Raw genomic sequence first — 16,792 nt, 5'->3', positions numbered from 1 at the left:
GCTCCTTCCGAAATGTAGCACCCATACGGACTTAGACGAGGAGGGGAGGAGGGCACATTAACCACTAAGGGGACAAGAACATGGGAGGGAGGGGGATCGGCCACTGGAATGGATGGAATGGGTGGAGAGGAGGAGCCAATAGGTAATTAGAAGGGGAGTGAGCATCGAAGGAGGAGGAGGGTATGTTTGGCGGGAAATCGATGCGGAGGACTTTGGAAAGCCACCTGACCAAGGAGACGTAATGGATTTGGTGGGAAGAGAGCTCAAAAATCCATCTGGAGGTTTGCAACCTCTATTGAGCCCTTTCCTTAAGTTATCATGTGAGGAGGTTCTTGAGAGCCCAGAGCATCTAATGCCCTTTGTGAATCTCTGCCTCCTCCATGGCAAGGACCTCCATGTGAATGGACTCGGGAACATCGTAATCAAACATCACAACAATGGTGTCATCATCGAAGGTGGTGGTGGTGCCAGGGTGTCAGCCCCTCCCCTTATCATAGTTCATGGTTTGATGCTGGCAGAGCGGACTTGCAGCGCTGGAGCTAGAGAAAACGTTGCAAAGAATGACAGAGGGTGAATAGAGTCGAGAGAAAGGTATGTTCATGGTTATAATATGTTTAATGAAGGGGCACGGGAGCAAAGGAGCCAGGTACGGAGACAACTAGAGCCTGGGAGGAGGTGTAAAGGTTGGGTCTGCCACTTGGTGAGGGATGCGAGCCAAGTGGAGGTTGTTGATAGAGGGCCTTGGGAAGTGTGCCAGAGGACTTGAGGGCACCCAAACGGAGGGATTATATGCTTGTTATTTTGATTAAATTTAGTGATAAAATTTATGGTGAAATTATATTTTTTAATAATTTAAATTATATTTTTAAATACATAAATAAATTCAACACTTTATAAAATTGGAGCAAATTTTAAAATATATGTATATATGTACGGTAATAAAATGTGTACTACTAGTATTATTGTTATTAAATTTAATTGTACCAAATAAAATATAAAAATTCATTTCTTTTTTGTTAATTTAGACAATACAGTGAAACATAAGTAAGCATTAGAGAAATAAATCTAAAAAATAAAATACAAAAATTTTAGCAAATCAAACAAAACAATATTGGAAAAACGTAGTATTTTTATTTCTTATTAGGTCATGAACCTTTCATTAATTGAAAATGAAAAGAAAATTTACAAAATAGTAAAATAGATTATTAAATATAATTATTATAAAATATTAATATTTTAAATAAAATTATATAAATTGTTAAATAATTATATAAATTAAATTTTTTATGGGGCATCTCAATTGGCGATGGCCGTGAAAATGGAATGTTGTGTGTGAGGAGGTTTAAGGTTCAAACCCCTCTTATTCACCTAGGTCTACAGAAGGGGTATACATTCGTATCTAAGGTTTATAGTGGTAGAAGTTGGAATTGACCCTATATCAGCAAAGTACGAGACTATCCCAATTACTAATTACTCTAGATACAAAAAAAGGGAAAAATTATATAAATTAATATAAATATAATAAAAGAAAATTGGAGTGGATTTCTGCAGAAATTTGTTTTATTAGGGTTAGAAACTAAATCACATATCTGGACTTTTCAGTTTTGGGTTTTATCATAAATAGATTATACGGATTGGATATATGAGTGTGACCTTAGCGAGGGGTGAAATCCCCTCCTATATGAATGTGGTAATGGGATCTCAGAAGCCTAGGCCAAGGGAAATGATTTTTTCTACAGAAAAGAGAGAAGATAATGAAACCCCAGTGCTAGGAACACAATGGAAATCTCACATGAAGTAACACTTTATTTCAAAGACAAAAACTAATCCTAAGTTTTTCATTCCTAATAATCGATTGGAGAAATCAAGGAAATTTATGAGGGATGATGCTGCGATCTGTAAGTGTATGAGAATTTGGCCCAAGGAGCAGGATATAGTGAATTGGATTCAAACAAAGTGGAGGCCAAATGGATCACTCGAACTATGACTAAAAGCTAAAGGATTATTCACGGTTATTTTCTCATATCTAGAGGACCATAAGCTAAACGATCCATATTTCATGAATAATGCCAATTTATTTATTATATTTTGGGAAGAATGGTCTATAACCCAATAAAAGAGTAGTTCCTTGAACCCTTGGTCTGGGTGCGACTCTTTTCTTTACCAAAATATTTCTTGAAACCAAATATTTTAAAAGGCATTGAGAATTCTATTCAGGAATTTGACAAGGTTTTTGAGATCACAAAGGGAAGAAGAGATGCCTCATACACTAGAATATGTGTATATATGAATATCTTCAAACCCATCCCTAAACTTATTAACATTGAGTATCATGATGATGTCTAGACTCAACCACTTGATTACGAATATGTGTCGTTTAAATCCAGAAGATGTCACGAGTATGGACATTTAATTTGACATTGTCCACAAGTTATTAAGGAAAACTAGGAGAATAATAACCATAACACTGAGGACAAATTCCAAGACATTGTTTATAGGAGAAGTCGTAATGCCAATAGTCAATTGGTTAAGTAGACCCATGAGAAGGTGGAGACAAGGCAGGGACCCCATATGGAAATCAATTTGTGATACTCCCACAACTTGAAGAGATGGTGGAGGGAGTATCATAGATGATCCAGCCTACAGAACATCCCATAGAGGTTGAAGGGCAGGAAGATACTATGAGAGACAAACCAAACCCCAAATGAAAAACCTTGGTAGAGTCCCTTGATGTGTTGAATATCAAGGACCTCTTAGACAACACCAATATGATATTGGAAACCAAAGATTGACAAGAAATTCTTATTCTAAATGAGAGGACAAGGGTAGAGTTCTTGAAAACATGGACTAGCGTAGAGGTTGCAGATATCCCCATGGAGAATATCTAACATTTATACTATCTATATGTATAATGGAAGTAAAATCATGTATAGTTGGAAGGGGGATCTAAGGGACCCATTACAATACAAGAGGAGAACCCACATCCAAATAGAAACAAAGTTAATCCTATTAGAGAGTGTAGCCAGAAAGGTCGAAGGGCCACTTGGGAGGTATTTAGAGAGGTTGGGGTGTTTTATATTAACTCAGGGAAGATCAATGAGATCATGAAGTATTTCCCTCTCATATATAACACCCTCCTCCCACATCTACCTAAGTAATCGGCCAACTGGGATAAAGATGTGACGAGAAGTTACTATGATATGATTTGACCTCCTAAGTCACATTAAGGAAGTAGAACTGACAAAAAAGCACTAGACAAACCTTCTGCATCAGCAACAAGACTCTCATGAACTGTCCCAACCTCTTAGGTAACCAGCCCCTAGGTCCCACTAATTTTTTTGACCAATTAACTCACAGACAATCCCATGATATGGGAATGCATGCATCAAGAAGGCTCTGGACACTCCTAGAGCATGGTATGCTAGTGTTAAGGGAATTTTCTGCCTACATCCCCAGGATTTGAGACACTTTTATAGGCCTAGAGCCAAGGTCATTTCCCATAACTAAATGACGTCATCAGAACAAAAAGATAAGAATCAAATGATGACATAAATGAAAGTACTTGAACAAGGGCTTGGCTAGACCCTTACTGGCCATGACATGAATTTCGTCAAACATTTCACAAATAAGTAATCTATAGGCTTAAACATTAGATCTGAACATAAGGGTCTCATACTCATATGAAAATCGATAAGAATCATTGATGCCTTAACAAATTAGCTGTAGTTTCATCTAGTAGGCCATATATACATTGTCCATTCATTTACAACTAAAAACATGATGAGAGCCATACATAGCTACTGTCATAATACATGTTCATAACCAACATTATAACAATAGAAATACCAAGTATACATCATCCATAGAGTCCACATATAAACCAATATATTTATACATAAGATATCAAGGAAAGAACCTCTTATTAATGAATACAAATCCAACCTGGGATGGGACTACTACATTCCACCTGAGCATAGATTGGATGAGAAAAATATCTCTTCATCCAATCACCCCTGTGCCATATTCCAAGCATGAATGTGGGACTCAAACCAAAAGAACCAACCAGTGCATCTCAGGGCTAAACCACCTCATCCTCATCAATAGAAACCAAACATTATCGTAATCCATCTCGAATCACTAGGCCAAACAATAAACATGTAATAACATGATTTACCATAATCTCCACCAGATAACTAGGCCAAAACAAGCATGGGTGCCACCAGATTTCTCCACCTACACCATGAGGAAATTTCCTGTATCCTAGTCTCTTAGGCTTTACCACAATCCACAGTCCAATGTAGGGATCACTACGCCCTAAACTGAGACTCTTCCCTCTAGGATTTTTGTATATCACACCATTCACTGACAAGGATTCCTAGGCCTAATTTAGGGAAAACACCTATAGGCTTTACCATATATCCCACCATTAACTGGTCGATGATTCCTAGGCCCACCGAGGGACACAATACTTGGCTTTACCGCAACCCATAGTCTGGTTTAGGCGTCACTAGTCTAGTGGCTTTACCGTAATTCATAGTCTGGTTGAGGGATCACTAGGCCATGTGTTCTTTCTTTCATGTATCCACCTCACTCAACTTTGAATCCATTGGACAATCTAGCTCAACCAAAAAATGAGAACCCCAATACACAATGGCTATCTAAAAATGGGAAGGCTAGGCTGAAAAACATTGTCACGCATGGCAAAACCCATGCCATAATAACAAGGAACCACATGCAATAACATGCATGCCGAATATAGCAAGGAAAACAAACATGAAAATTGATACGTGCAAAGCATCCGATCGTAGCTACATGATCCTACACTTCCTTTCTTGCTTCTTCCTTCCCCTTGCCTTCGTTGCATTTCTTGATCCAATACCAAATTTCTCCAAGAACACTCTAAGTGTCCAAGAGTATGAGAGAGAAAGAATAGAAGAAAGCTCCACCAAAATCCTGTCAAAATCTTTCCAACTTAGGACCTCACAAGCCTTTTTATCAATTAGGCCTCTATTTTCTTCAATTTCCTTTATTTTCCTTCATTTTCCTTCTCACATGCAACATGTGACCTTTCACCTTCCTTTTCTCCTAATTTCCGTTATTTTCATAAATAAAATTCCAAATAAATGCCTCTTGCCTTTTCAAAGCCTTTGCCCTTGCCTTTGCCAATTTCCTTAGCCATAATTAAGTTAATGAACACCCACTAGGATGTTTTTCCAACATTCAACTTGGAATATGTGTCCCATGATTGTGGTCATATATTTTTATATTTACATGGATTTTTTAACCAAGGTTTTTTATAGAACACTCCCCCTTGGGGGAACACCGTCCTCGGTGTTCAATGGCACCTATAAACTGCAAGACTGTTGAAAAAAGAACATACTACCCATAGAGCTTTATAACTTAGCATGTTGCAGTATTTAGAATGACCATCTACAAAAACATGACGAACATTCCATTTACTAGAGATTTATAACACAATTCATTACAACATTCACAATAATAACCACATATACATACATACACATTTGATTCACCTAGCAAACAATCACAATATCTATGGAGCTTTATAAATCCATCTCGATACAATATTTACAATAATACACACATATACACATGCATAATTGTTCAACTAGAAAATAAAAGGATAGGATGTCTGCATCTGTAACAACGGAATCTAGAGGATCACACCTCCACCCTCAAAGTAATACCAGGATTCACCTCCTTCCTAGGAAGTCCAGAATCCACCACAAGGTCAAATCTGCATCCAATGTCCATCGTTATAATCCTGCACCACTTGTCCTCTTAATGAATAGTTACTGACTCATTTTTCTAGGGTGCACTTCCAATGTGCATCTGATTCCATCTGGAAATGCTAATGACCAAAACAAATCCGTCCTCGACCTTCCCTTCTCTATTACATAGTCCCTCGGGCAATTTGGTCACCCCTTCTGTGCAGCCACTCACCTTCCGAGTTCTTGGACATCCCCTATCCCGGGTGATCCATCCCTTGGCCAGGTTTCGTTACATCAGAAGGTCAAACAAATAAGGCATATAATTCCGTCAAAACCATCATATTGGTCATAACATGCTGATGGAAATCAATAGACAACATTGGGTACTAGTTTCCCACAATGGCCCTGCTCTTGAAGTGCTTTACGAACATACTACTGCATGTTCCAATTCCTTTCACTGACGCTGCTAATTCTTGTAGTCAGTTTCAACCACCCAACCAAGCATTTCCATGGTTCCTGTACCAAGCTCATAACTTCCATTCGATTTAAAATGAATTGAAATAAATTCACATCATACCTCATTGGTAGCTCTTCAATAAGGTACACTTACAATCTTTTTTACTTCCTGTTACAACAAGTCAAACTAGCATCTTTGACCAAATCATTATGAAGAAACATATCACATCTGGTTAGATCAAACTCAACCATCATAGATTAAAATCACGAATCACATGTAACCATCATAAATCAAGATCATAGATCATATATAATCATCATAGACCAAAATCATAAATCAAATGCATAATAAAACTGAAATAAAATATTGATACTTATCGTTTAATAAATCCTTACCTTCTACCTTTGTCCTTATTCCGTACGCACACTGGATGAAATTCCACACTTGAAAAACACTTAATGCCTTCTCCTCAACCATGTGCACATACACGTGCATCACACACATACAACCACACATGACATACAACACCATGCAATACATGCACCTACACCTGACATACCACACATACACCTACAACTAGTGTACAACACAACACAATAGATACTTCTACATCCGGTGTACACCACAAAAAAATACATACATCTACACCTAGTGTACACCACAACAAAATACATACACCTACACTCAGTGTACAATGCTACACAATACATGTCACGATACCACAACTACGTAATGCACATAGATAGTACCACATGCCTGCAACACAACATGTATGACATACACACAATACCTCATATACACTAATATGATATGTACAACATGTGCACAACATCACATGTGCACGACACCACCTGCACAACATGTACAAAATACCACATGTACATTGTACCACATGTACAACGTGTATACAACCCCAAATGTACACAACACCATATGTACATGTACACAACACGACATGTACACAACACCACATGCATGACATGTACACAACACCATATGTACATAACATCACATGTACAACATGCACACAATACCATATGTATGTAGCATTGCATATACAACATGTACATAGCACCCTATGTACACATCACTGCATATCCAACATGTGCACAACACCATATGCACACAACACTGCATATCCATCATGCTCTTAGTACAGTATGTACACAACACTGCATATCCAACATGTACATAGCACCATCTATATCTAGCACTGCATATGCAATGTACACACAACACCATGCATACAATAGGCACACAACATCATATGTACACAATACGACATATATTACATGTATACATCACAATAGGTACAATCATTGAATATAAAACATGCACAACATATACACAACAATAGTATTGCACATCAAAAACCACACTATATCTATGAGGCAACCTTTCTTTTAGTGTCTCTCCGCCATCCATGATTATAGTAGGATCCTGTAGATCTCACTTCTTTCATTCAATTGATGTATCCCTCAGAGTTACTTGTCATAACATAGATACATGTACATAAACATTAGCATAAAACAATCATGATCCTTTTAGGTAATGACATACATACACACATATATACATGTAAACATTAGCATTAAATAACCATGATCCATGATGACCCTATCGACACGACATACATACACGTATACGTATATAAACATCAACATAATCATGATCATAACATAATTACCAGATAGCATAAGGTCAAGGTTAAGAGGACTCCCTTTATCTGTGCACACCATGTACAACATTGAGAACAATCGTTCCCAACATAGCCAAGGCATTTGATGCCTCAAATCCATTTAGTCCAACTTTCTTGTTAACTTTCCTATGATTGTCCTGCCACCATCCATTTACACTAATAGACCGAACCAACTTATCCTATTGTCATACTCTTACCATTAGCTATCCTTATACATGCACCAACTTCATCTAAGTCTTACATTGCCTGATGGGTTTCGTTCAACTTCTCCCGAACTCCATTAAATTTCCTCTTTCCCAACCAATTACCAAGGCTCAAAACTTATAATGCAAGCACAAGAAGAAGACCATGAAAACTAATAATAACACAAAACCACAAAAAATTGATATGGCCATATATTAGACATAAACAAAGCTGCAAATCAAGTGCAAACAAAGCACAAAGAATGAAAACCATAAGACTCTCAACAGACACCATGACTCAATCCCCATGGTTCCTACTGCTTCCAAAGGAAATATTAACTTGAACCTTCTTCATAATTTCATGGAACTCTCTTTTCCACGCAATCCCCTACATCATATTTCTATAAAACCATATCTTTCACTGAATAAATAGACATAATAATACACCAAATAACTTACCTTTTTGTGCCAAGCATATTTATTACAACTAAACACATCCATGCTATCTCTCAACAGACTCCAATCCTTTGTGGAATCTAGCCATAACTAGAACCAGTTGTTATACCTTTCAAATGCATATTTATGAATATAACACATATCCTCATAATGTGAGACAAATTCAACTTAATAAGACTTCATGTATGCAAAGAACTCATTTTTTTGGAATTTTTGTTTCCAAATATAGCCAAATAAATTTCTCACCTGATTTCTTTTTTTACCTTTTCCTTGCTGCAATTGAGTCTTATTATGCATTGTCACATCACCCAACTATTAGTTATATAAACACATCAACTATTACCTTGTCAAGCTAATACCAAGCATGTTTTCCTGCAACTACTCACTCATGTCAGTCTCATGTTCCAAAGTCAATACATCATGTATATTAATTTGAAATCAGCCTTTACCAAGTCTAACAACTATGTCATAATCAATAATCAAATCACATTCATTAGCCATAATACATACTGCTATAACTATCACCTACTTGATCTCAAGTACATATCATTTGTCTCAACACGCACGTGTTAGTACAACCATCTTAAAACAAAACCATTCCTTCATGCAATCTTACAAACACCTACTCATATCATGCAATTAATAAAACATCCAAACAAACTATAAACATACCATGTTAGATAAATCAACTAAATTAAATAATATACATCAAACACTCAAACACCAAATAGGAGACAAAAGAAAACTCATATCTCAATGTATCTCAGGGGAGGCTATATTATCTGTACAATCAATCTAAATTAGCATGATATAACTTCTCAACATATCAACTCAAACATAAATAAGATCATTATATCCATAACATTAACTAGCTAACATGTTCACATCCTAAGCTCATAAACAATTGTCATTCATGTATAGAAATCATATATGCATAGTCATTCTAGATTAGTACACTATCATAAATACGTCACCTCATACTTGAATACCATGACCATAATCATTTGCATAGACCAATCTAGGTTAGCATGATATGTGTAACACCAAAATATTCAATGCAATGAACATAACCATCATGCATATGACCATAATGCCCACAACAACAGGTTACTATCATTCATGAATATAGAACGCATGTGCATATGACTATGCTAATCAACTAGCATTTATCATACATGTAACCATAACAAAAATAAAATGACAATTATATAACCCTAATGCATATAACAATCCATTAACTAACATACCTGCATGCGAAACATACAATACCTGTATGACGATTTGCTCTAACCCCAAAGTCTAATGCCCCAACCTCATTCTGATGATCTGCATCTCCTACTCTATCTCAACCAACACATTAGCATCATAAAAACCAACAACATCATGATGACCTCAAATGCATACAATGATCTCACAATTCATGTTTGACCTACTATACATGAATAACTATGACCATGACAATGCATGCATAATAACATATGGACATTGACATGCATAACAAATGCATATACAACTTACACACATTCATGACTAAAGCATCCCAACAACAACATCATCAACCTTCACATGGAAGCATCACTACAACCATGATCAACACCATGAAAATGAAACAAGCACATGGACTACAAGCATAAGGAACACATATCCAACTGACATGAATCCATGACCAACACACCTCTCATCCTGTCCAAGGGGTGAACCATGCTCAGATACCACTCTGTAACACCCTCCTCCCATATCTACCTACGAAATCGACCAAGTGGGGTAAACATGTGACGAGAAGTTACTATGATATGATACAACCTCCTAAGTTACATTAAGGAAGTGGGACTGATGAAAACACACCATATAGACCTTCCACATCAGCAATAAGATTCTCAGGAATCATCCCAACCTCTCAGGTAACTAGCCCTTAGGCCCCACTATGTTTTGGGACCAATTAACCCATGAATGCTCCCATGATATGGGCATTCATGCATCGCGAAGGCTCTAGATTCTCCCACAGCAAGGTATGCCGACCTCCATGTACCTTTCGGCCCAATGTTGTGCCTATGTCCCCGAGATTTAAGCCACTTTTTTAGGCCCAGAGCCCAGGTCACTGCCCATAACTAAATGACACCTTTGAAATAGAAAGATAATAACGAAATGATGATAAAAATGAAACTACTTAAAAAAATGCTTGACTAGACCCCTATTAGGCATGGCAGGAATTTCATCAAACATGCCACAAATGATGAATCTACAACCTTAAACAATAGATTTGAACATAGGGGTCTCATACGCATATGAGAATCGCAAAGAAGCATTTATGCCTCAACACATTAGCTCTAGTTTCATCCATTAGGCCATAGATTCATTGTCCATTCATTTACAAGTAAAAACATGATGAGAGCCATACATAGCTACTATCACAATACATGTTCATAACCAGCATAATAACAAAATAAATACCATGGATACATCAACCATATAATCCACATATAAACAAGTACATTTATACATAAGATATCAAGGAAAGAACCTATTATTAATGAATGCAAATTCTAACTCGGGATGCAACTACCATGTTCCACCCAACCATATATTGTTTGAGCCAAATATCTCTTCAACCAATCATCCCCATGCCATATTCGAAGCATCAATGTGGGACTCAAACCAAAAGAACCAACCAAGGCATCTTGAGGCTAAATCACCTCACCGTCATTAATAGAAACCAGGCTTTACCGTAATCCATTATGGATCACTAGGAAAAACAATAAAAATGTAATAAGAGGATTTACCATGATCTCCACCAGATCACTAGGAAAAAGCAAGCATGGGTGCAACCGTATTTCTCCACCTACACTATGCATAATTTTCCTGTCTCCTAGTCTCTTAGGATTTACAACAATCTATAGTCTGATCCAGGGATCACTAGGCCCTAAACTAAGACTCTACCCTCTAGCCTTTACCATATATGTTGCCATTCACTGGAAAGGATTCCTAGGCCTAATAAAGGGAAAGAACCTCTAGGCTTTACCGTTTATCACACCATTAACCAGTCGAGGATTCCTAGGACCACCGAGGCACACAATACATGTCTTTACCGTAACCCACATGCTGATTTAGGGGTCACTAGGCCAGTGGATTTATCGCAATCCACAGTCCGGTTCAGGGATCACTAGGGCGTGTGTTCTTTCTTTCAAATATTCACCTCACTTAGCTTCAAATCCGTTTGGCAATTTAGCTCAACCAAAAGATGAGAACCCCATCACACCATGGCTATTCGGAAATGGAAAGGCTAGGCTAAAAAACATTGTCACACCTGGAAACACCCATGCCATAACAACAAGGAACCACATTAAATACCATGCATGCCAAAATATAACAAGGAAACCACACATGCAAATTGATATCTGCTTGCTCCTTGGTAGCTTGATCCTAGTCTTCCTTGCTTGCTCCTTCCTTCCTCTTGCCTTCTTTTCCTTTCTTGATCCAATACCAAAGTATTCCAAGAAAAATCTAAGTGTCAAGGAGTATGAGAGAGAGAGAGAGAGAATAGAGGAAATCTCCACCAAAACCATGTCAAAATCTTTCCAACTAATCCTCAGAAGCTTTTTTATCAATTAGACCTCTATTTTCTTCAACTTCCATTATTTTCCTTCATTCTCCTCCTCACATGAAACCTGTAACCTTTCACCTTTTATTTATCCTAATTTCCACTATTTTCATAAATAAAATGCCAAATAAATGCCTCTTTCCTTTCCAAATCCTTTTCCATTGCCTTTGCCAATTTATTTAGCCATAATAAATTGAATGAATACCTAGTAGGATCTTTTTCCCAACATTTAGCTTGGAATACGTGTCCCATGACCGTGGTCTTATATTTTATATTTACATGGATTTTTAACCAAGGTTGTTACATCATCACACCAAACCCTCAATGAAAGTAGTATCAAGGAACATATGTGGCCTTAATAGTGAAAGAAAGATGAGGTGCCTGAAGGACATGATAGACAAGGAAAAACCAAAAATAATGCTCTTGCAAGAAACAAAAGTTTTGATTGAGAATCTAATGAGAGAGATGAGAAAATGTTGGAGAGGTAATGAATATATGGCCATCAATGCTCAAGACAGTGCAAGAATATTTGCGGTGGTATGGGATCTAATCATAATCATTTTCCAGGATTGGGTAGCTTATGCTAGTATCTTATCAGGGTGTTTTTGTTGTATAGATGTGTGAGAATATGATCCGGATTTAAACAGGAACAAAAAATTATAGATATAACCATCAATATAGAGATGCACAAGAAATAACACTTCCTTTGATTAATATGAAATAATGAAATATGCTTATAAACAATATGGAAACGATACTAGCTCGGTGATGGCATCTTATCTCTGAGAAGAGATGTGGTGGCTACATGCCTCTGAACTACATTACAATGAGGATCAAGGGCCTTTGTTATTATTTAACAATAAGAGAAAACCCTAAACAACCAAAACCCTAACCCGAGGAGATGTAACACCAAGAGTTTATGGGCCCTGTTGGGGTTGGTTGGGTAGCCAACTTCCTGAGGTCATGAATTAGTCATATTATCTCCATTTTACGCACGCGATACCCCATTGGAAATATCTCTCTGAGGAATATGACGGAAAAAATGTCTTATTAGAAGTCGCTGGAGATAGATTGCCAAAGAAACGTCGTTTAGGGCCTAAAAATGGCTCTAGAAGTTTAGGACCCGAAAAACTGCAAAAATAGTAAATTGTGCTAGAATTAAGGAAACTGAAAAACTGAAAGAACAATGGTGGGGGTCCACGTGGAATTGGTGGGTGGCCAACAATATCCACCTAGATCATTCCTTCCCCCTTAGGAAATAATGGTCCCCATTGCATTGAGTTCCTCCATAAGACAAGGAAACTTCTCCTGAGCTTGGTCCCTGGGGAGCCACTTTCCTTAGTGAAGGTGTTGGCCTACTTTGAAAATTCAATACAGCTAGATATTTTGTTGGAAAATTTTCTTGATATATGTGTCCATGATCCAATAAGTTGCATATTGTTCCATGCAAACTAGATTTAACATTGTTGGTGTGAGTTGTTCTGCAATGTCGGATGTGTCTAGTAATGGTGGAAAGTATGGTTGAAGGCGATCCACATTAAACACTGGGTGTAGGACAAGGAATGGGGGAATGCTAAGCTCAAAAGAATTATGTCCCACAACCTTGGTGATAGTGTATGGCCCATATCGAAGCAGGCAAACCTTGTGGTGGGGCCCAACGAGATTCTCCTTCTACAAATGTAGCCAAACTTTGTTGCCCACATGGAACTTGTGTGGCATCCGATGTTGATCATGCTGCTGCTTGTACTTGGCATTAGTTTTGTCCAATATTTCATGGACGTGTTGGTGGATGTGTTGAGTATGCTCAATGAAGTTATTTTCCTTGTCGTTTTTAGATTATACATGAGCCAAATCTCCCTGAGTCACTGCAACTTGTATTGCCACATCAATGGGACATAATGGCTAGAATCCCAAGCCCACCTGAAAAGGCATGTGGCCAGTTGGGCTGTGGAGAGCCCAGTTGTAGCTATGTTGGACATAGGGGAGGCTTTGATCCCATGTGCATGGATTCTTTGAGTTGTACATGTGCATAATGTGTGTGATCATCCTGTTGGCAACCTCTCTCTGGCCATCATTTTTGGGATGGAAAGTTGGTGACTTAGTGAGCTTGGTGTCCAACATCGACTAGAGACTGGACCAAAATGTACTGAGGAACCTACTGTCCCAATCTAAGATGATAGACTGTGGGATCCAAAAGTGTACCCACACTCTTTCAAAGAAGGGTTTAGCAGTCTCTTCTGCTGTGATACTCTTCTTGGAGGCTGTCATAATGGACATCTTCGAGAATTGGTCGACGACCACAAAAACATAGTCATTGCCATGCTTAGTAGAAGGAAGGCTTGACATGTAATCCATGGAGTTGGATTCCCAAGGTCAAATAGGGGTAGGTGGCAAAGTATAAATACCTTGCTTCTTGATGGTTGGTTTGGCGATGGTGCAGGAAGATGTAGAGCTCTGTTAGATTGGTTGGGGTTGGCCAATCCCGTTCATCAATAATGTATCCTAGATATTGAACCTGGGTCATGCCAAAAGTTCATTTCTCCAAATTGGCACACAACTTCTATTGTCGTAGTGTTTTGAGAACCTGTCGGATGTAGGGAAAATTTTAAGGATGGAAGTTTATCATAAAGTTTAGAAACCTTGGCGAATATTACTAGTCCTTAATATACAAATTGTTTAATTTTTGGTGATATTTTTGTAGAAATATTTAGATCTACAATGAATTTATATTAGAAAATATAGTATTTTGGCAATTTTTAAGGTAAAATAAGGGTGTACTATAAAATTTAGGCAAATCATTTTAGAAAAAAATGGAAATTGGCGAATCCTCTTTTTGGAAAAAGCATGGAAATTTAGCCTACCTGCGAATATTAGCCCCTAAAATTTTCCCTGGTCAGATGTGGTGGATGTGTTCTTCCCAACTCTGGATGAATATTAGGATGTCATCCAAGTATACCACTACAAATGACTTGGTGAATGGCCATAATATGTCATCCATGAGCCTCATGAAGGTTGTATGAGCATTCGTCAACTCGAAAGGCATAACCAACCATTCAAAAAGGCCCTCCTTGGCTTTGAAGGTAGTCTTCCACACATCGGAGGGTTCGATTGGTACCTGGTGATATCCAGACTTCAAGTCGATCTTGCTGAAGTATTTTTCTCCCTTGAGTTGGTCCAGAAGGTCATCAATCTGTGGGATTGGGTACCTATTCCAAATAGTGATCTTGTTTAGCGCCCGCTAGTCAATACAGAGTCTCCAAGTCCCATCCTTATTTTTTACCAACAAGATTGGGTTCCCACACAATGATAAACTCAGCCAAATGTGACCTTTCTACAGTAGCTTTTGAATTTACCGCTTGATTTCATCGTTCTCTAGAACGGAGCATTGATAGATTGGTCCATTGGGTAATGACGCACATGGGGTCAGATCGATGGAGTGATTGTGCTTGACCTGCGGGGGAGGTGAAGATGTCCTCGTACTCCTCATGACCTTGTCCATCTGTTTTCGTCATGTGGAGGGGCCTTGCCTAGAGTTCGTGGCCACTGTCTTCTTCTTTCCTTGAGGGTGTATCATTGGGAGAACAAATTTCCTGGTTTTTGAAATTAGCGTATTGCATTGTTTTGTAGTAACTAGAGAGATGGCGGTAGGTGAGGAAACCTCCAGTATCTTGTACAACTTATTTCCTAACGTAACAATAACAACATGAGGCCTTGACTCATACACATCATGTCACTTCCACAAGTATGGTTGGCCTAATAATACATCACAAACATCAAGGGGAGCAACGTCATATAATACCTCATCTGTGAAGGGCTTGATGTTGTATGGAAGGCGACATTGTTGGATTACATGCAGATCTCATCCTTGGTGAAGCCACCCAATGGTGTATGGTTGTGGGTGTGTTGTGATCGGTAAGCCCAACTGCTTCACGACCTCTATTGCAATGAGGTTCTTTTGGCTCCCACTATCGACAATGAACTGTAGCGGGAACCCTTCACCCACATCTGGGAGTGCAAGAGACACTCCTCCTCCTCTGGATCTTCAGGTTCCTCCTTCCGGATCTTTTTGGTGGTGATGGTGGCGTTGGGATCTGCATCAATAATCTACTTCCCTTTATCGTTCCCCTTGTCAGGTTCTGACTTAGAGTCAGAACATGCATCTGATTTTGAAGCCTTCAGCTCAACCACTAGGAATTGCTTAGCCTAACATTCACTTGTGTTGTGGGTGGAGCTCTTATTGAACTCACACCACTTTCCCATGTCCTTATTTGGCTTTGCAGTTTTTTCCTTTTCTTGTGGCCTTGGAGGATTGTCCTTTGTCATCTTGCCTTAGATTTGTCCTTTGTTCTGTAGTTTGGGGGCACCTTTCCTTTGCTTTTGATTCACAAATCCAAATTCTCGCTTCTTCTGTTTAAAATTTTGCTCAATATTGACAGTATATCGGTACACTGTGCTGAGCAAGGAGATTTCCAGGAACTCCATCTTGTCTTGGAAGTATCTATGTAGGCAGCTGCAGTACTTGATTACTAAATTTTTCTCAGAATCCTTGATGCCCAACTTCGTGCATAGGGTATGAAAAACATTGCTAAACTTTGGCACATCTTGGTCCCTTCCCTGTCGCAGTGTGGTCCACTTTATGTATTTGTCCTCATAGCTCCCAACGGGTTA

The sequence above is a fragment of the Pinus tabuliformis genome, chromosome Q, assembly GCF_031772625.1.
Source record: "Pinus tabuliformis cultivar Carrire ecotype Pingquan chromosome Q, CPIR1, whole genome shotgun sequence".
NCBI lineage: Eukaryota > Viridiplantae > Streptophyta > Pinopsida > Pinales > Pinaceae > Pinus > Pinus tabuliformis.
Note: the sequence above shows the minus strand (reverse complement) of the source record.